Source organism: Bubalus kerabau, chromosome 8 (genome assembly GCF_029407905.1).
Source record: "Bubalus kerabau isolate K-KA32 ecotype Philippines breed swamp buffalo chromosome 8, PCC_UOA_SB_1v2, whole genome shotgun sequence".
Lineage (NCBI taxonomy): Eukaryota > Metazoa > Chordata > Mammalia > Artiodactyla > Bovidae > Bubalus > Bubalus kerabau.
The window spans coordinates 46,232,987-46,253,149 of NC_073631.1; the positions used below are offsets into that span (position 1 = coordinate 46,232,987).

General features: G+C 41.5%; 1 long non-coding RNA gene across 2 annotated transcripts; it reads right to left on the reverse strand.

Annotated features, from left to right (window-relative positions):
- Positions 1 to 129: 129 nt before the first annotated feature.
- LOC129659078 (uncharacterized) lies at positions 130 to 19,683 on the reverse strand. Of its 2 annotated transcripts, XR_008717781.1 has the most exons (5): positions 16,894 to 19,683; positions 15,712 to 15,853; positions 4,108 to 5,305; positions 1,911 to 1,955; positions 130 to 1,189 (listed from the first exon to the last, which is right to left on the reverse strand). It is a non-coding gene; the product is annotated as an uncharacterized LOC129659078 (long non-coding RNA). The 2 variants fall into 2 exon arrangements; XR_008717780.1 differs by having other exon boundaries at positions 130 to 5,305.
- Between the last annotated feature and the right edge of the window lie 480 nt (positions 19,684 to 20,163).

Here is a 20,163-nt window from a genome sequence, read left to right on the forward strand (position 1 = left end):
TAGGCCACTCAGTGTGCTATTACTGGACTAGGCCTTATTAACAGTAGTCAAAAGTCTCTGGACAATACCAGTCTTACTAGTCTATCATGGTCCCGGGAAAAAAATTCCTTCTTATTGCTTCTTCCCATATCTAGAGTTATACTATTAAAATCATTTATCTCATATATATGTATTTTATATATATATTTAGAGGAGAACTATATATGTGGTCAAGTGCTTCCAATCATCATTTTATCAGAGGTTCAGTCACACATTTGATAATGCAAGAAACAATTTTGTAAAACAGGCAATATACAAATAATGTAACTACCAGTATTGGTTAAGGAGCAGCCCAGTACATCCCTAGGCTGTCTTAGTCTGTCCCCAATCCCGGCACTGTCCGTAAGGCGCCCAGCCCAACTTCCTGCTGTTCCTAGGCTGGCTATCCTTGTGCGTGTGTGTGCTCAGCTGTATCCTTTTTGTGGCCCCATTGCCTGTATGTAGCCTGCCAGAGTTATCCTGTCAAGAATCCTGGAGTGGGTTGCGATTTCCTCCTCCAGGTGGACTGTTTACCACTTTTGCCACCTGGGAAGCTCTGGCTATCCACAGTATGGTTTAACTGTACCCAACATAAGGGAGTCTTTAAACTTAAATGGATATAGCCTAGTGTTAACCACATAAATTAGTCTCAAAATTGTGGGAAGCTATATTCTTTGGCTAAAATTTTTTTGTCTGTTGCTCTGACTGAACTTGAAAATGTCTATTTATGGCCAGGGTCAGAGCAGGCCAGGTGAAGGGATATCACCTAACAATAGTGTCCAGAACAGAACTATAATTTCTTTCTTTCTTTTAGAATAAATTTCCTAAGAGCCAACCAAAAGGAGAGGAGAAATCCAAGGTAACACAGAAATACTAGACACAGGTAATTGGTCACAAACCCAATAACTGGACTGAATTTTAAAGCCAGCACAAGATCATGCCCATGATAGAAAAACATCTGATTCGAGTGTACAAAGGTCCAAGAAGTCAAGAAAACACAATAAATGACCTTATGGGTCAGGTCCAGCACCTTCAGTCAGCTGTCTACTTCTGATATTGTCTTTTTCTCATCCTGGTCTGAGTGCAGTTTCTCCTCTGTTTGAGTGTCGTTTTAAGGTGAATTTGAGATGAGCAGTCCTCTCTGTAGACCAGTCCAGTGTAGGAGCCCTTTCTAAGTGGAAATATTAATCAAAGAGTCAATTTCTTTCAATTTTGCAGTGCATGAGCTAATGCAGACTACCTGATAAGGATCTGTCCACCTAAGTGAGAGGTTGTCCTTTAAAAGATGTCATTTCCAGTACACACAATACTGCTTGCAGGCTGTGGGATACCTGATCTTCCTCTAAAGATTATTAAGATAAGCTTCAGACACAAACTTAGGGTGTCCTATTAATTATTCAATTAAACTTAATATAACAGCAAGGAATCATCTGAGAAGTGAGTCTTAGTAAATGCAGACCTCAACACAACTAGAATTTAGTACTCACTGAAAGAATCTTTTTCTAAAATTACTTACCAAATTCAGCCAAATTAAGACTAATTTGTTTCCAAAGTAAGTCTGATCTCAATAAACTTGGCCTGATGATTTATATAAATATAGTTGATTGCATAGGCTTTTTTAAAAATAGCTTTGAGGGAACTTCTTTTATAAGGAGTCTCTGACTGAACCTGTAAAAGGCCTCTCAGAAATAGTAAAGTCATACCCCAGGGCTTATCACAGACTGTCTCACAGACTTGGGTGAATTCCTTTCCTTGAAACTCCTGTATCTGTTAGGAGGTGTCCTTCCTAATATATCAGACAAAGCTACTAGGAACCTAAGCATTTCTAGTCTCTGGAGAGATCAGATAGGTGAGATAAATGTTTCAATTCAGTTTACAAAAGCATAATTTACCAAACGCAAGTCATAATCAGCTTGAGGAGGAGGGTTTCCTTATATCTGGAAAACACAGATTAAAACCAGTTACTTTTCAGATAGAAGCCATAAAAATTACAGCCAGAGTCATCAGTTCATTCACTCCTATTGTTAACAGTTTTATGAAGCCATTAGGTTTCCTTTCAGAATTCCTTCATTTCTTACCCAGTTCAGCATTATTGTCTGAAAGTCAGAAACCTATACTTGTCCTAATGTTCTTCCCATAAATCTTTTTGAAGAGGAAGCATTTTTGTAAAAGCATCAGTATAAAACCATAAATGTCAACAGTGACAAAAGACATATGGCACTTTTAAAATCTGACTACAATGCAACTGACAAAGAAATTTGGCTACTGCTATAACAAATAACACTTTAATAACTAGAATTATGACTGATAATTTTACCAGGAGTATCAGATTTTAAGAATTCCATGCAACTTCTGGAATATCTATGTTAATAACATTTTCCCTTATAACAGAACCTAAGAAGATTTATTACTCATTTGACAATACTTCCCATGAAATTTAACATACCAAATGAACCTAATTAGTTTAATATCTCTCTCTGAAGTTTTCCAGGGGCCCTTTGAAGCATCCCAAAATTAGCTAGGGGTCAAAAGAACTTCATTAGAATTTGATTTTGGAAGTTTTGTTAAAAAAAAATTATCAAACAGTTTTAAAACCCTTGGTCAGACAGGATCATAGGTCACTGCAGAATAACATTCCCTTAACAAAAGTGACTGAAACTCCAATATTTTGGCCACCTGATGCAAAGAGCCGACTCACTGGAAAAGACCCTAATGCTTGGAAAGATTGAAGGCAGGAGGACAAGGGGATGACAGAAGAAGAGGAGATAGCTGCACAGCATCACTGACTCAAAGGACGTAAGATTGAGCAAACTCCAGGAGATACTGAAGGACAGGGAAGCCTGGCATGCTACAGTCCATGGGATTGCAAAGAGTAGGGCACAACTTAGCAACTAAGGCAGATACAGATCAGATCACTTTAAAGGTAAAGAAACTTAAAAATATGTTATCAAAGGCAGCTCAACATTTTAAGAAAAATGTCTCTTAGAAATAAAAACCAAATTCAAGTTTTATACCAGCTTACTTTTAAAATTCATTTACTCCACTAAATTTATTTTAAACTTAGCCAGTTCTAACCATGCACAAAACTCTTTTGTTGGCAGTGTTAATTTGAAGGAAATAATTACCAGAAGTTGAGTTTTTTTTAAAAACTGCAGTTGTCTTAGATTTTTCAAAATATAAGTTTAATGCCCAAACAGGACTTCTTTGAAAGTTGACTCTAAATGCAGTAAAACTGCAAGGGAAAATAATTGTAGACTTTTTCCACCCTAGTAAACAGAGTTTTCTCACAGACACTCTAGTTGGTATTTGCCTGTCAAGGGACCGCCTCATTCATGAATGGCACTATGTTTCTGTTGCTTGCTATGCTGATTGATACCGAACTTTTTTTTTCCCAAAAAGGTAGGTATCAATCACCAGTAAATTCCATCGCATTTTTTTCTTTTAATTCTGGATTTTTTTCATGCAAAATCCAAGCTTATGCAGAAGCCAAGATTTAGTGGAAAACAGTGTAAAGGTACGAAATGAATGGCCAGATAAACTGTTTGCAACATAAAACAATACTTGCACTACAGAGGAGAGAGTTCTAGGAAGTAACAGGAATAGGATGATGACAACCGTGCCATCAAGATTACAATCCAAATAAATAGTTCTCAACCCTAGTCAAGACTTCCCACTGATGTCAACAGGAGGCCTAAAATTCCCAACTGACCATTTTTACTCCAGTAGGGTTTTTCTTTTTCTTTTTAAAGATTTAAACCTACTGTGTATCGCTCAGAAAAGTGAAGAAGCTAATACAAAGTGTGAAATCAAGCACACAAATTGAGATAATTACCATAAATGTATGTCGTGCTTTGTGGACTAACCAGAGAAAGGCCAAGTGAAAGTTGAAAAAAGCAAGATCTATAAAACAATGAATTTAGTTTTAAAAATGAGGTGTCAATATTAATCATGCACAGCCAATTACATCTTAAAAGGAAAAAAGTCATTAGGACATCAAAAAGATCACAGATCAGAGACCAAAAGTATCAGGGCAGGGACAGAGCAGCACCAGGGCTGAGCAAGTAAGAGCCTCAAAGGACAAGGCCTTACCATGAATCAAGTTTCCAAGGTCAGGCAGAAAATAAACATGAAGATGCCAAGGTGGGGACTGGGTGGACCAATAAGCACATCCCTTCTCTAAAGCTGTCATCTGTCACTGTGGAACCATCTTTCAGTTCCTCATGAGAAGGGTTGGGGGGGTGGGGTGGGAGAGAAGAAAACGAAAAATAAATCAGCTTTTTATATGAAATTTATGGTTTTTAAAGTTTGACAAGTTTAATTCACATTTTTAAGAAACACTGAACAAGAAGTTTCTTATCTTCTACCACAACTAACCACCTGCAGACCGAGTCTGGCCCACAGCCTACCAATCTGCAGCCTCTGTCTTGGAACAACAGCAAGGCTTTCAGCAGAGAACCCCTTGCTTTCATCAGGATCTGATTCCCCTTCCAAGCAGTGGATCATACACACCCCAGACCTGGTGAAGTGTGTGGCTGCTGGGGGCTACATGTGCCTGGCATAGCTTCAAGTGTGTACTCCAAGTGCAAGGCACTCTGCCAGACACCTGACCACTGTTCCTACAGTACAGGTGGGTTTGCTGTGAAGCTGGAGGAACTGAAGTTTGCGTGAGCCCTCAAGCTCATGCGGAATTTTACATTTTCTTTCTTATTGAGTCTCTCCCAAACTGTGTAAGCTTGGGGCTCCCCCAGAATGAATCTGACCCTGCCCAACTGATATTATTTTTCAGGCCAAACTCACTGCAAAATCAAGTGACCTAACTGCTGAAGAAGTTGGACTAACAAGATTTCTTTTTCAGATAACCATAACGCCAGACGGGATGCCTACAAAATCTCCAGAGTGCTTTCCAAGTCTTAACACAGTAAGGGCACTATGTCCAATGATAGTGCATGATTCTGCATCATGTCAAGTTTATTTAGGGCACCAATTAAATGTGTAGAGATGATGGTTATGCTTACTGGTGGTAATAGCAGCTGCAGTGTGTAAACATTTGGGAATAAATGATGGAGCAACAATCTCAAATTACACTGACCTCTTGCTGGGCCACACTGGTGGCATATCACCCCGGCAGCCCAGCGATCCAGGAAAGCTGAAGCCTGTCCACCGCCCGGGGGGAGGGTTGCTGGCAACCGCAGATGAGGGCCGCATCTGTTATAAAAGATTCTGAGAGTTTCGTTGGATCTTTTCTTCTGATGTAACGGTGTCTTGGAGAATGAGTTCACCTGGAAATCTTGTGAAGCAACAAAGTGACCTTTCTTCATTAAGTGGAAGGTAAATTTTCTAAAACCCTCACAAGGTGTATCTGTGTGAAAGAAGATGTGATCTCCACTGTGCCTTCCTCCTGGGTCAAATGCCTTCACGCCAAGAACACACAGTCCCTGGGGGGCACACAGAGACTTTCCAGGGCTCACACAGGCAGGGACCTGTCTTACCTGGAATCCACTTCCAGAACTTCATCTTTCATTTTTATGCATTTCAAGGCTTGTGGTTTGCCCACTGCCCATTCCCACCTGCCCTACACAAGGACCCTTCACATTATGGAAGAAAGACGGACTTATCATTGCAACCTAAATTTGACTCTGTTCATCCCCCTAAAGTGTAAAACCTCTAGGGCATTAAAGTGACAACTGGAGAAGGCAGCCTTGGGAAGTCAGGAGAGCAAAGCAGAGAGCATCACTTACACGGGCAATGCCTTCCTTCAATTCAAGAGCCCTGTAGGGTTCCTATCTAAGAATTAGCACCCATGTTTATCTAAATTTTAAAATAAAGTCAGACTTTTTTCCTGATTGAATGTGTGGTTTGGCTGTTTGTCTGACTTGACCACAAGGACTAGCTTAGCCAGTTAGATTTATATAGCAGGTATTTTCCATAAGTTAAATGAGTCAAATCTGCAACTACAAGGTTTAAATAAGATACATTTAAAGCATATATACAAAAATATATCCTTGGCAGTATTTAAATTTGTGAAAAAAACATAGATGTCAACTTAAAAATGAAATCAGATCTAGAATTTTTATAAAATTATTTCACGGGCTACATGAAACAAAAGGAGCATGAATTAAACCTACTTAACTCAGCTTAACAAACATTTTTGAATAGTGTTGAGTACCTACTATCTATAAAGCATTACAGATGCGTAGAACGCAGCCCCTGTTCTCAAGTTGCCTATAATCTGGTTAGAAGGTCAAGACAGTTAACACAGTGGGAATGTCTGTTTCTACAGAATGCAGAAATGCGTGGAGGCATTTAGAAGTGACCCTGGACAAGGGGTGTATTAGTGGGCTTTGGAGGATGGGTAGGATTTCAAAAGGTAAGGGAGGGATAAGGCATAGAACAGCATGAGGGAAGTCAGAGTTAAGGAAGTTGGAGGTATGTTAGAGAAACAATGTATTGTTTATTTTGACTGAGACTGACAGAGACAGAGAGGCAGAAGAATAACAGACATAGGGGCAAGCAGATCACAAATGCTATTATGAGCAGTCAAGTGTCATTACAGCTTTCTGAGAAAAGGTGAACTCAGCACTCAGCTCTGGGAGGAGGCCCTGGCAGCCCTGTCCAGGTGCAGTGGAGACAGGAGACGTGCTGGCAGGCACTGAAATCCTCCAGGTAAGAAATAAGGAGACCTGAGCACCTGTTAAGGGTGCCAAGAAATAGCCAGGGACTCTGACTCAAGCACAGAGTACATATACAATGACACATATGCATTTTTAAGTTGTTGCTCTTACCAGCTGAGAGACATGTAATGGTTTGCAGTGGTGCTCTGGAATTCTCGTTCAGCAGATGTTTATCAGTGTCAGTCATGTGGCAGGTACTGTGCAGAGGGCTGAGACTACAACTTTAAACCAGACAGGCACGACCCACCTGTCAGAGATGTGCAGGCTTTACATATCAGGAAGCTAATTCCACAACTAGTTATGTTACTTGCAGTTGTAATAAGAGCTTCAAAGGAGAAGTGAAGGAGCCAGAGTGGGCAAGCAGGAGGCCTCATGAGGCCAGGAGGGGTGTACCCAGGGCTTCTCCTAAGAGAACAGCCGGGGACTGGTTCAATGTGTGCAGATGTCACAACAGGAACAGTGTGGGGGGTCCAGGCCTCAGGGAGCAAGGTGACAACTTCCCCCAGTTTGACAAGGATGGTCCTGGTTTCGAAACTGTTGAGTGGGCATCCAAGCAACACCCTCCCCACCTCGAGTCCTGGGCAAACTGGAGCAGTTTGGCCACCTGAGAAGAAAAGGGCCTGGGGGCCAAGCTCCAAATCTGAGACCTGATGGCAGCCCGTCACCTGGGGGCAGAGGATATCAAAAACTGGCCTGTAGAAGGCTGGGGGGCCGTGGGGTGAAGATATCACAGGCCTAACAGGCCCCGGCCAGGATGTGGGCCTCCACACCAGGCAGCAGCAGGCACTGACGGGTTTCACTGGAAGGATGACCTGACACGACGTGGGTCCCCCTACAGAAGCCGGAGCTGGGGTGGGGCCCACCTTTATGCTTCCTGCCTCTCTTCCTTCCCCTCCATCCTCTGCTGGAGGCTGCAGCCCTCACAGGCTGCTGACCCGGAACTCAGCCTCTCCCAGCCCCCAGTTGTGTTTCAACTCTTCCAAGAGCTTTCCTGGGCAGGTATCTAATCAGTACACAGATTCACATTCTTATAATCTGCTCTCTTCTCCATCATCAAGGTATGAAAATTCACCTTGGATTTCTACAGTTAATCTTCATGGTGCCTAACATACAATAGGCGCTTGGTGAGTATTTAAACATCAGATAATTAAAAAAAAAAAAAAAAACTGGTCTCATGTCTACATCCACTATAGTTTCCCTTGAATAAAAATGGTTTGTAACATGGTAAGTGACCCTGACTAGTCAAAGTGGACAGTTTGCAATTCTTCTCAGGTTTGCTGCTATTTCTACACAATTCTGACAGAAGGGCTTGATGTTATCTGAATACCAGATGGGACAAAGGCTAGCTTCTGCCACCACCCAGGTGCTTTATCCAAAACCAGTATTATTTTCCCTTGACTTCCTCCTGTTCCTGCTCAGGCCCAGCTCTGTCCCAAAGCCAGCAGGCCTTGAGAAGACCCAGCTCTGGCTTTATTTCAGGAAGGTAAGGTCAGGACCATACCAACAGTGACAGGGCAGGCCTTCTTGTTCCAGCCTTTCTTCCTCAGAACCTGGGGAGAGATTTCCCACTAGCATCCTTGGCTGAATTCTAGCATGCTGGGTCCAGCTGGTCAAGGTTCCTCAGATGAACTTGGCCTCCCCACTGTGAATGTTTACTGCAAGGAGGCAAAAGGCTCCTGTGGCTTTTGACCTTGGAGCAGGTCTGGACTCCCTCTGCCTCTCTGCTCCAACTGCAACTCTTCCCAATAGCACACACACTCAGATACCACACACATCAGTATCCCATCTGCCTCCCTGCCCAGGCTTCTGTCACTGGGGTCAAGCAGCCTTTGCGTGACCACACTTTTGGCTGGGCTCCTCCAGCCAACCTCTGCCCTGCAACCTGCACCAGGGCCCTGACACTCACCCGCTGGTCCCTTGCTTAAGAGACTCTACCTCAACTCCCTGCACTGAGACTTCTCAGGGTCAAAGACCCTCATGGTCTGCTCTCCACTAACCTCCCCGCCAGATGAAGCAGATCATTCACAACCCATCCCAAACATTTTCACTCTCTGTTTTTAATCCAAGTCAACAAATATAAAACCCAGATTTTTTTTTTTTTCCCCCTTAACCACTATTGTCAATGAGCTAATGGTATAAGGCTTTGGCAGGTTTTAAAATGGGCTTCCCTTGTGACTCAGCAGTAAATAATCTGCCTGCAATGCATGAGGCACAGGAGACGTGGGGTCGATCCCTGGGTCAGGAAGATCCCCTAAATGGCAACCAGTATTTTCCAGTATTGCTTGGCAAATTCCATGGACAGAGGAGCCTGGCAGGCTAGAGTCCATAGGGGTTGCAAAGAGTCGGACGTGACTGAGCATGCAGACACGCCCATACCTTTCTGCAAAGGCTTATTTCTCACTCAGGTAACAGATCAGGAGTTGCTGAGTAAAGGAGATTTTTCCTACTTAAGTGATTCAGAGACAGGTTCCTTTCATTTTATGGCTCCACTACAGAATAAAGGTCTAAGCACCAACAGCACTGCCATCTCCTGGAAACTTGTTAAAAATGCAAGATCTCAGACCCTGCCCTGGACCTACTGCACCTGCCCTGTGCTTTAACATCTCCAGATACAGGTGACTCAAACACTCAGAAGTTTCAGAAGTCCTGCTCCAGAACCTCAGAGCCCTCTATATCCAGATAGCTGAAGGGGACAGAGGGCTTGCAAGTGAGCATTTCATTAAAAATCCCAGCCTGCAAATGACCGGTCACTCCCATTCCCAATCCATTGGTCAGAACTAGTCACATGGGTACACTCGACACAAAGGACTGTGGGAAATGCAGTTCCTGACTGGACAGCTATCAGGCAGCTACCATGCCACACTATGGAACTAGGAGGACGGATTTTGGTAGACAGACATTTCTGACTCAGAGTATTTTTGTATTTTTTTCCAGGAGTAGAAAGAAATGTCTTCCTCTCTCCTAGAAACTGTCTTGGAATAAAGTGACAGGGGAATTTTCCCAGCTCTCTTTTGGGTTTTTTTAATGGATTTTTGTGGTAAGAATACTTAGATCTACTTCCAACAAGTTTTAAGTAAACAATTCTGTATCATTAACTACAGTCACCATGCAGCCTCCAATGTGAAGGTGGCCCAGCCTGGTACTAAGTGGACCAACGTACTGGACAAGAAGACGCCCCCGCAAGGCTTCGTGTCTGTGAGAGTCTGTGAGCACCCATGGTTTACACCAGTGCTGCTTCCCTCCTCACCCTTAGCTCAGAGGGCAGCCCTGAGTGACCTTATCTTCTCAACACATCTAAGGTATCCAAGCAGGGGTCAGCAAACTTCCTATCAAGTGTCACATAATAAATATTATGAGCTATGTAGGCCATTCTGTGACAGCTGCAATCACTCACCTCTGCCATTCTAGCATAAAAGCAGCACAGACAAAATGTAAACTAATTCACATTATATAAACAGTATGGAGAACTGACTATAGTTCATGTTACAGACTTAACTGAGTATTTATTAAGCTACTTAATGCCTCTTGTCCAAAGTGTAAACTCTGTGAGGACAGGAACCATTTCTATCTCCTTCTTTATTATAATCCTTGAACACAGCACCATAAATGTCATATATAAATGAAAGAATGAATAGTTAAATGAATGTCATACATGGGGAAATTTTCAGATTGGAACAGATGTAGCAAATGCTCTGAGGTCCATCCTGGCCAAGGGCACTGCCCAGTCAGGGCTGCCATGCACCACAGGATCAGCATAAGGCCAGAGAAAGTCATCAGCAAGGTCATTAATCTTTGGCAATCTGGCCCAGAAGGGCCCTCCCAGAACAGGCTAGCCTGAGGCTTTCACCTTCTTGTCCAACACATCAGACCATTCAGCACCAGGATGAACCACCCTCACAAAGGAAGCAAGGATCGCTGCTAATAGTGCATTGTCCACTTGAAATCTGCCAGGAGAAGATCTTAAGCATGCTCTCACCATGCCACCTCCTTAGTGAGCAGGTGGCCAAAGGGGAAGAAACACTGCTCTGACAACAAACACCAGGCCCTGCACCAGGGCACACACGACATGAGTGTGCAAGGCAGAAACAAGCAGAACCCTTGAGAGTTCTCAAGAGAACCATGAAAGCCATGGAGAACCATGGAGCTACAGTAATTAAGACTGTGAGGTCCTGGCTAATATACGCAGATCAATGGAACAGATAAGAGCTCATAAACACAACCATACATAAGCCTAAATGGCAATTCAAAGAAGACAGAATAGTCTTTTCAAGAAATATATATATGTTCCTTGATGCATGCCTCACACTGCATAGAACTGAACTCAAAATAGATCACAGACCTAAATGTAAAACCTTAAATCTGATAACTGGACTTAAATAAAAACTGGAAACATCTGCTATTCAAAAGACCCTATTTTTTTAAAAAAAATGGGAAAAAAGAGTCCAAGACTGGTAGAAAATATCTGAAAAACAAAAATTTGATAAAGAAATTATATCCTAAATACATTTTTAAAAATTCTGAAAATTCAATAGCAATTCATCAAAGGCATGAAATATTTGTAAAGACATTTCATCAAAGAAGATATATAGAAGGCAAAAATTACATAAAAATAATGCCCAGCGTTATTAGTCACTAGGGAAATGCTACTTACAACCACAAGGAGACATCACTACATGCCAACTAAAATGACTAAAATTTTAAAAGTGACATGCATTGGTAGTGGGAGCGCAAAACGAGACAACCACTTTGGAGAACAGTATGAGAGTTTCTTATACAGTTAAAATGTGCCTGCCATCTGACTCTGAAATCCCACTCTGAGGCAACTATCCAAGTGAAATGAAAATCTGTGTTCACACAAAAGCTAGTATGTGAATCTGAATAGTAGCTTTATTTCTTATTCATATAAAATTGGAAACAACCTGAAAGTCCCTAAACTTGTGACTGGATAAACACACGGAGGCACATGCACACACTGGACTGCTGCTCAGCAAAAAGGAGACTAGGGCATTCCCTAGCGGTCCAGTGGTTAGGACTCTGTACGTCCACTGCAGGGGGCATTCTGCATGCTCCAACGAAGACCGAAGATCCCACCTGCTGCAACCAGGACCCAGTGCAGCCAGATGAATACACATCTATAGCACAGGCTACATGATATATAGTTTCATTTACATGACGCCCTACAGACATAACTCTGAAGACAAAGCTAAAAGGCCAGAAAAGACAACAGTGGTGCCGGGGACTGCAGGTGAGGGCCGAGCTGACCACAAAGGGGTCCCCGTGCACTCTGACTGGGGAAACTGGTCTACATCTAGACTGTGACAGTCACATGACTACACGTGTTTGTCAAAACTCACAGGACTATGTAGTCCATATCCTCAGGTTCCACATCCACAAATTCAACCAACCTCAGATCTCAGATTCAGGGGAAAAATTTTTTGACAAAGTTCTAAAACAACAAAACTTGAATTCACAGCATCCCAGCAACTATTTACACAGTATTTACACTCTATTAGGTATTACAGGAAATCAGAGATGGTTAAAGTACATGAGAGGATTTGCGTAGATTATATGTAAATATAAGGAACCTCAGCATCCATGGATTTTGTTCTCTGCAGGCACTGTGTTCCTGTGGATCCTAAAAAAGGTGAATTTTACTGTATGTAAATTCAAAAAATTATATATGAATAGGATTTGTATTTAGGCTTTTGGAAAGAAAATTAATCACTTATGAACCTGAATAAAATTCTACGACTGTAAATAAAACAAGTCAGACTCTCACTCCGGCTCACACTCAGCACCCACCACCCTCTCTCCACATGCACACCTACCTGACTTCACTTCCTTTCACTGTCCCTGTCACTTCACTCCAGCTGCACTGGCTCCCTTGTTCTTCCTGAAATAGCTTCTTTTTCCTTTGCTCACGATGCTCTTCCTGTTGTTTTCTGCATGCCTTCCTCCCTCACTTCCCTCGGGGCCTTAGCACAAATGTCACATTCAGAGACCTCTTTCCTGATCTCTCCTTCTCTCACCCTCAGTATTCCTTCTCCTCCTTACTCTGTTTTATTTGTCTCCATAGCACTTCTCAGGCACCTTTTTTGCTTATTTGCATAAGAATGTAAGCTTTATCTGCTGTCATCACTTTAGTCTCCTAAAACAGTTTCTGAAACATACTAAAGTGAAAGAGTTAGTCGCTCAATCATGTCCGACTCTTTGCGACCCCATGGACTGTAGCCCCCCAGGCTCCTCTGTCCGTGGGATTCTCCAGGCAAGAATACTGGAGTGGACTGCCATTCCCTTCTCCAGGGGATCTTCAAATGCTCCATAAATACCTGAGTTTTTTGTTTATTGAAAGAAGCTTCTTTTTTTGAGGTATAATTGACATATAGCATTAGATTAGTTTTGGATGTTATAAACACTTGCTAAATGAACAAATAAATGAAAGACTGGATGCGCTGATGGGAGCAGGGATGGAAAGACACAGGGAGGGAGGGAGGGAGGGAGACAGAAAGAAAGGAATGGGTGGATTAGCTGGTGGAGATGACTGGATATCCTCAGAATTTGAATTCAAAACATGAGATGAGAATGAGCAACAACTGTAACAGTAAAAACAGAGATATGAACAACTGTGTTACAAAAAGATTAAACACTAAAATTAGCAGTCACAAATAATTGCAATCTCACAAATAATTAAAATCTGTCAGCATGGTCACAAATTTTAACACATGATAAGTAAATGTATCAGTCTTCTAACTAGCAAGTCTAGCTGCCTGTCTTCCTTACTTCCCTGAGTTTCCCTATACTAACCCTCTTTTGACTGAGGTTCCCCATGCTCTTTCTAGGGGACTTGGGGATGGACTGTTTCCCCTGCTCAGGAAGAGCGCCCTCTGTAGGTTTCCATGGGCAGGAGTCACAAGAGACGTGAGCACCCAGAGTGATGCTGCTCTACTACCAGCCTCAATGTTGTGTGACAACAGAATTTCCGTGTGTCCCCAGGAGACCCCTACAACTTCCTTCTTGCAGCATCAGGACAACTTGCCCCAACTCATCATGCCCCTTAACTCTGCTTTGGTTGGGTATCCTTTAACCCTCAAACCCTTATCCCACCCCTTTCTGACACTCCTTTTTCTGATCCCCTTCCCTGAAGCTCTTCCACAGTGCCTTTTGAAAATCATCAGCAAAATATCCACAGCCTTCATTTCTTCTCTGAACTTTTCTGAATCTTTGTGGTCACTGGAACCTACCTTCCCCTTGGGACTCTGCTTCCCCTGCAGGCTCTCAGTGGCAGTTTTCTTTCCCACTTCTCTTGTTCTTTGAGGGTTAAGTGTCTTTCTTACATCTCATGTCACTTTCAGCACCTCTCCATCCTCCTCTATAAAATGTTTAGTCTTAAAACTCATGTCAACTGACTCAATAATTCATTTCTAATATATGAATTCATTGTTACACATTTTCTTCTATGCCTTGCTTTTATTGCATTCCATAATTTTGATGTTATATTTTTATTTACTTGAAAATATTCTTTAAAAATTTTTCACATGGTTTCATTTTGACCCATATGTTATTTAAAAGTGTGATGTTTAATCTCCAATGATTTTGAGATTTTTCAGCTTTATTTCTGTTACTGATTTCTAGTTTAATTCCATGTGGTTGAGAAGAGACTTTGTAGGATTTCTACTCTATTGAATTTGTTAAGGTATATTTATGACCCAGAATGTGTTTTAATCATCCATACGAGCATGAAGAGAATGAATATTCTGCTGTTCTGAGGTAGAGAACTGTATAAACATGAACTAGATCCAGTTGATAACAGTGTTGTTCAATTCAACTATATCCTTACTGACTTCCTGCCAGCTGGATCTGACCTAGCTTAAACTCCATGGTCACTCACCATACTCCTCCCTTGCACCTTGCCCCTCTCTGCTCACTTACCTAAACCACAACCCTGTTCAATCCAGTTTTCTGCATATATATTGCCTATCTCCACACATACTGACTGTGGTCAGTGAAAGACACCCCACCATGGTGAATGGTCTGTCCTTAAATTCATAAGCACTAAGATCAGGTGGGCCTTGATTGCTATCAAGTGAACAGACGGACACTCCCCATTCCCCGGAAGGATCCATTTCTAACCCCACTCTCATGGATGACTATTTCCTTTCTTCTTATTCCCCCTCAGATGGCTAACACCTCCCTAGTCCTCACTCTCAGCAGATGTCTCTGTTTCTTAGTTCAGTGAGAAAGGAGATGTTCCCATCACCGTGTCTACACTTGTACATGTGCCTACTTACTCTGCCTTCAAGACTTTTACCAGGAATTTGTCTTTACTACTAGCAAATGTCAACCCCTTGACTTCTGCACTAGATTCCCCTTGCTTACTCTTAAGTGATTCTCCAGCAATTCTTTTTCCCCTGCAGCATCCATTTGTCCCTCACTTTGATCTTTCTCATCGACACACAGGATATTTTGTCTCAAAATGGCAGGCATGTTCCCCGAAAATTTGTATTTGTTTTTTTCCCTCTTGGGAAGATGCTCTTCCCCAGGATAGTCACATGACTTTCTTCCTCTCCTCCCCAGGTCCTTCCCCAAATGGTAGCTCTCAGGGATGCCTTCTCTGGCCACCCTGCCTAAAACTGCAACCCCACTGGGTCTGGATATTCCCTAAGGTGACCTCCAATGAGCCACACCTAGAATCCCTCTCCCCTTGGGTGAGAGCAGAACCTGTTATTTGCTTCTAATAAAACAGAGCAAAGGTAATGGGGTGTCACCTCCCTGATTAGGTTACAATATATAGCAAGGCGATGGGCTGTCACCCCATATTTAGACTACATGATATAAGACACCATCTTAGGAAACTAGAGCGACAGCTCTTCCTTGCTGACATGAAGAAGTCAGCTGCCATACAGTGAGAGTGCCAGTGGAAGCGGAAGGCCTCTAGGATCTGAAAGTGGGCTCCAGTGGAGAACCATCAAAAAGCTGGGGCCTTCAGTTATACAAACGGAAGGAATTAAGTTCTGCCAACAACCTGAATGAGCTTGCAAGAAGATGATTCTCCAGTTAATTCTTCAAATGAGACTTCAGCCTCGGTGGCATGTTGATTGCAGTCCCGTAAGACACTGGGCAGAGGACCCAGTGAAGCCGTGTCCAGACTCTTCAAACCATAGAAACTGAAAGATAATAAACATATGCTGCTTTAATTGGCTAAGTTTGTAGTAATGTGTTATGCAGAAAAACTGAGAATATATCCCCCAAATCCTCCCAAAGGAGGATTCACTTTTTTGCCCTGGCATTTATAACCATTTAACATTTTCTATTTCACTGATTTGCCTTGCTTATAGTCTGCCTCGTCCTCTACTTTTGAATACAAGTTTCACTAAAATAGGGATTCCTGTCCATTTTTTCCCCCATCATTATATTCTCAGTGCCTGGCACACTCTCAGTAAATGTTTGTGGATGGAAGGAATATTGAATAGATGCTAACTCTTCTTACCTGAACAGAGGGATTCACTAAGCTCACATATATCTCAGAAAGGTAAAGGTATGAGAGGAAAGGTGTGTATTGTTTTAAACTTGTTATGGAAATGTTTCAGCACTCTTTCAGAGCCACTGTGATGTGTCTAAGCAACAGCTTCTTACTAGTCTGGCTTGCTCCAATGGTAAATTACACATTCTGAGAGCAGCACTCTTCAAGACCTTTTGACTTGAATCACATTTAAAAATACATTTCACATTATGTCTCAGTACACACATATACCCACATAAATAATAGAAACAAAGCTTTCATAAGATAGTGCTTATCTTTATCACATGCTCTGATTGTTTCCCATTCTGTTTCATCCTTTTGCATTTCATTTTTTTAGAAACTAGGTAAGACCCACTGATAGGTCAGACAAACCCTCCAGGCAATTCTCTAGGAAGATCAATTTTCTCAGTTGTCAAGCATCTCCCGGGTGCAAACTGCTACCAGTTATTCCTGGAGAACACAGGGAAGGCTCCTCTGTGAGGCCTGGACAGCAGAGGCATTGCCTCAGCAGACAGAAGAGCTGAGGGGCAGGGCTTGCAGCGAGTGAGCCTGGGCAGGGAACCAGAGCTTCTGGCTGCAGCAGAGCCACAGGACGGGCCTGGGGCTGATGCTCATCACCATTAGTTAAATAAGTGCTCATACATTTCAAAGATTCTAAAATATAATAATACTGTTACAACTAACCTTTAATCACAGTCATACATATCTCATCAGATGTCTAAATGGTCCCTAAGTCACTGGTATGTGGTGCTTGAATTTCTTGGTTATACAGTGTTTTTGAAAACCACCAAAACATTAGCTACTTTACATGGTTCCAAATGGCATAACCTGTGAACAAATGAAAAATTACGGTAAGGTACTTTCCATATTGCAAGATCTAATCAGTGAGCCCAGAAAAGCTCATGTTGATGAAGTGCCATTAAGTCATGGCATGAAATGCCACCTGTGGGTAAATCTAGGTGTAATTTGCCTTTTTGCAAGTAGTTTTCTATTTATTTGAATGTGAAATGAATCCCAAGGATGGGAGATGATAAAGATGCTGCCCCTTCAAAATTGATTTGATTTTAAATGTATTTGGTTTTTTTTTTTCCTTAAAAAGCATGTGGTTCAAGAAAAATATTTTTTTTTCAAATCCCTTAAGTTTTAGCTCAACAGTGCAACCAGAATGAGGAAAATGCCCCTGACACCTTCCACCCCTGCTGCCCCTGCCCCACCATTCTGCCTGAGGGTTGAGGTGGCAGGGTGAGGAAGGGGAGGTGCTCAAAGACAAAGAACTCAGAAATAAGCAGCAGGCAAAAGTTTTCTCCAGTGCTTCTCTTTGCGGATTCTCTGCTTTTCAGTCCCCACTTTCCTCACCTTCCCTGTGGGTTGTGCCCCTGTTACTGCAATTCCTTTCTTTGGGTCAGATGGCTCATTTTTCTTCCCTTCTGTTTTCATTAAAACATCCCTGACCTGTCTCATTCCTGTAGGATAATTTCTAAGTTTAATGGATTTCTGTTAGGTAATATTTTTTTGTCACCATGAAGTAGTAACAGCCAAAGCCACAATGTGGGAAGGACAAAAGACCCAGTTGATATACCACAGGAATAGCAAGGAGGGAGAAGTGGAGATAAGGTATGTAGGGGGGAAGGGAGGAGGAGCTGTTAGACTACATTAATAAGATTCAGTCTTGTTTCAAAGTACAGACAAGAGTTCAGTGAATCCCCAATTGCCCATCATCCAGCTTCAACATTTATCAGTATTTCGCTCTTTTTGCTTCAATTATTCACTTCAACAGATGTTTATTCCTTTGTTTTGTGGAGAATTTTAAAACAAGTCCCAGAGTTCTTATGATTTCATCCACAAATACTTCAATAGTGTATCTTACAGAAATGCAGTTTGGCAAGAAGTGTCCAGCCTTCAGAGAGGGGCTCTCCCAAAAGTATTCCTTTGACTCTAAGTGAGGGTTTGCTTTAAGGATATTATTGATATTTAGAAAAACACATTGTTCCTCTATACACAGCCTCAGAGTAAAATTCCTTCCAGACTCAGCCTAGGAGAATTGCCACAATTTCTGACCCAAACACTGAAAAATTGGTACACAATCAAATTTCCCTTTATATATTAATAAGGTGTGCTGGGAAGCTTAGAGGCAAACCTGCAGCCCACCATGTCCCATGTCTGCCCTCCATAATATGAAATTGTCTGTTAGCATCATCTCCAGCTCTAGTGAGGCCCTCTCCTTGCTGTTCCTTTTATCTTTCTCATCTACTTCAAATCTTACCTTAGTGTATCTATATATGTCCCTGTAAGCAGAGGTGTGCTGGTGAATGTTCCACACCTGGTTCTTTGAAAACAATGTGCATGTATATTACAAACATGCTGCTATAAAAGATGTATAATACACAGTAAACAAATAATAGTAAAATACACAATATTTATTGTAAATTCCAAGCAGCCAATTGATTCTCATAGAATGCTTTTGTTCATTTTTGTCAAATCCTTTATCCACAGCCAACCTGTGGTTGCAATCAATAAATAAGAATAGTTTAGACATGAATGTTGGCTAATATTTCCATTTTAACAAGGAAGACAAAAGTGAAACAACAAAGATCTATGTCATGCATCAGAAATCCACTCACTCTTCCCCATGTAAGCAACTTTTTTGCTGAATTTGTTAACTGCTTCCAAACACTGGAAGAGTATTTCCTCAACTTTTTGTGCTATTCAGAATGTAACTGCTGTGGATATGACATACTTTTAGTATTTACTTTGCACTGTTATTCTCTTCATCACTATATGAAATTTAGACAATCAATAAAGAAATAAATAAGAGTTGATTTGTAATGTGTGTCCATTTCCCTGGTGTAAATACTCCCACCATGGCCCATTTCAAGATACTAACATGAGGCTGTCCAATGTGGATTTCGGAGGAGATGTGCAGTAGGACACCTTTCTGTAGCATTTTCACCATGCAGATACGAGGGACATAAATAACCTCGACAGTATAAGTAACAGTGGAACATAATTAGAAAGTGATGAATTTGAGTATTTATTATGTTTTTAATTATTTAATTTTAAGTTTATATAATTTAATTTTTAATGATGGCTGTGTTTAACAGACGGCTGGCAAGATTCTTAAAAGTTTAACAATAAATTTCTCATAAGCCAGTACAAGATGACTACACCATACCACTATCTGTAGGCCACCTAAGATAATTTTGGAATTAGGTGGGGTATGAAAAATGAATAGATCAATACACATGTGGGGGTTGCTCTTCTGGTAAGGTTATGGATTGCAATTATGAAAATCCTCCCCTGAGAATACTAAATTCTGGATTAATTATAATAAACATACTCTTTAAAGTGCAGTTGAATTATTTACAATAGCCAAGAGATGGAAACAATTTAAGTGTTCATCAATGGATGAATGGATAAAGCAGACATGGCATATATATGCAGTTGAGTATTATTCAGCCATTAAAAAGAAGTGGGACTTGCCTGGTAGTCTAGTGATGAACACTACGCACTTGCACGGCAGGGGACATAGGTTCTATCCTTGGTTAGGGAACCAAGATCCTGGCTGCTGCATGGCATGGCTAAAAGAAAACAAGTAGGAAATTCTGTCAGTTTGTGACAATAAGGATGGACCTTGAAGGCATTATGCTAAGTAAAATCAGGCAGGCAGAAAAAGACAAATACTCTTTGATCTCAATGATATATGGAATCTAAAAAGAACATAGAAACATAGAGACTATTAGTTGCCAGAGGGAGGGGCTGAGGGTGGGAGAAATGGGTGAAGGTGGTCAAAAGGTACAAACACAAACTTTGAGTTATAAATAAGTTCTGGGGATGTGGTGTAAAACATGACTACAGTTAACAATACTGTATTGTATATGTGAAAGATATATAATACAGTATTTGTATACTGCTAAGAGAGTAAATCTTAAGGGTTTTCATCACAAGGAAAGAAAA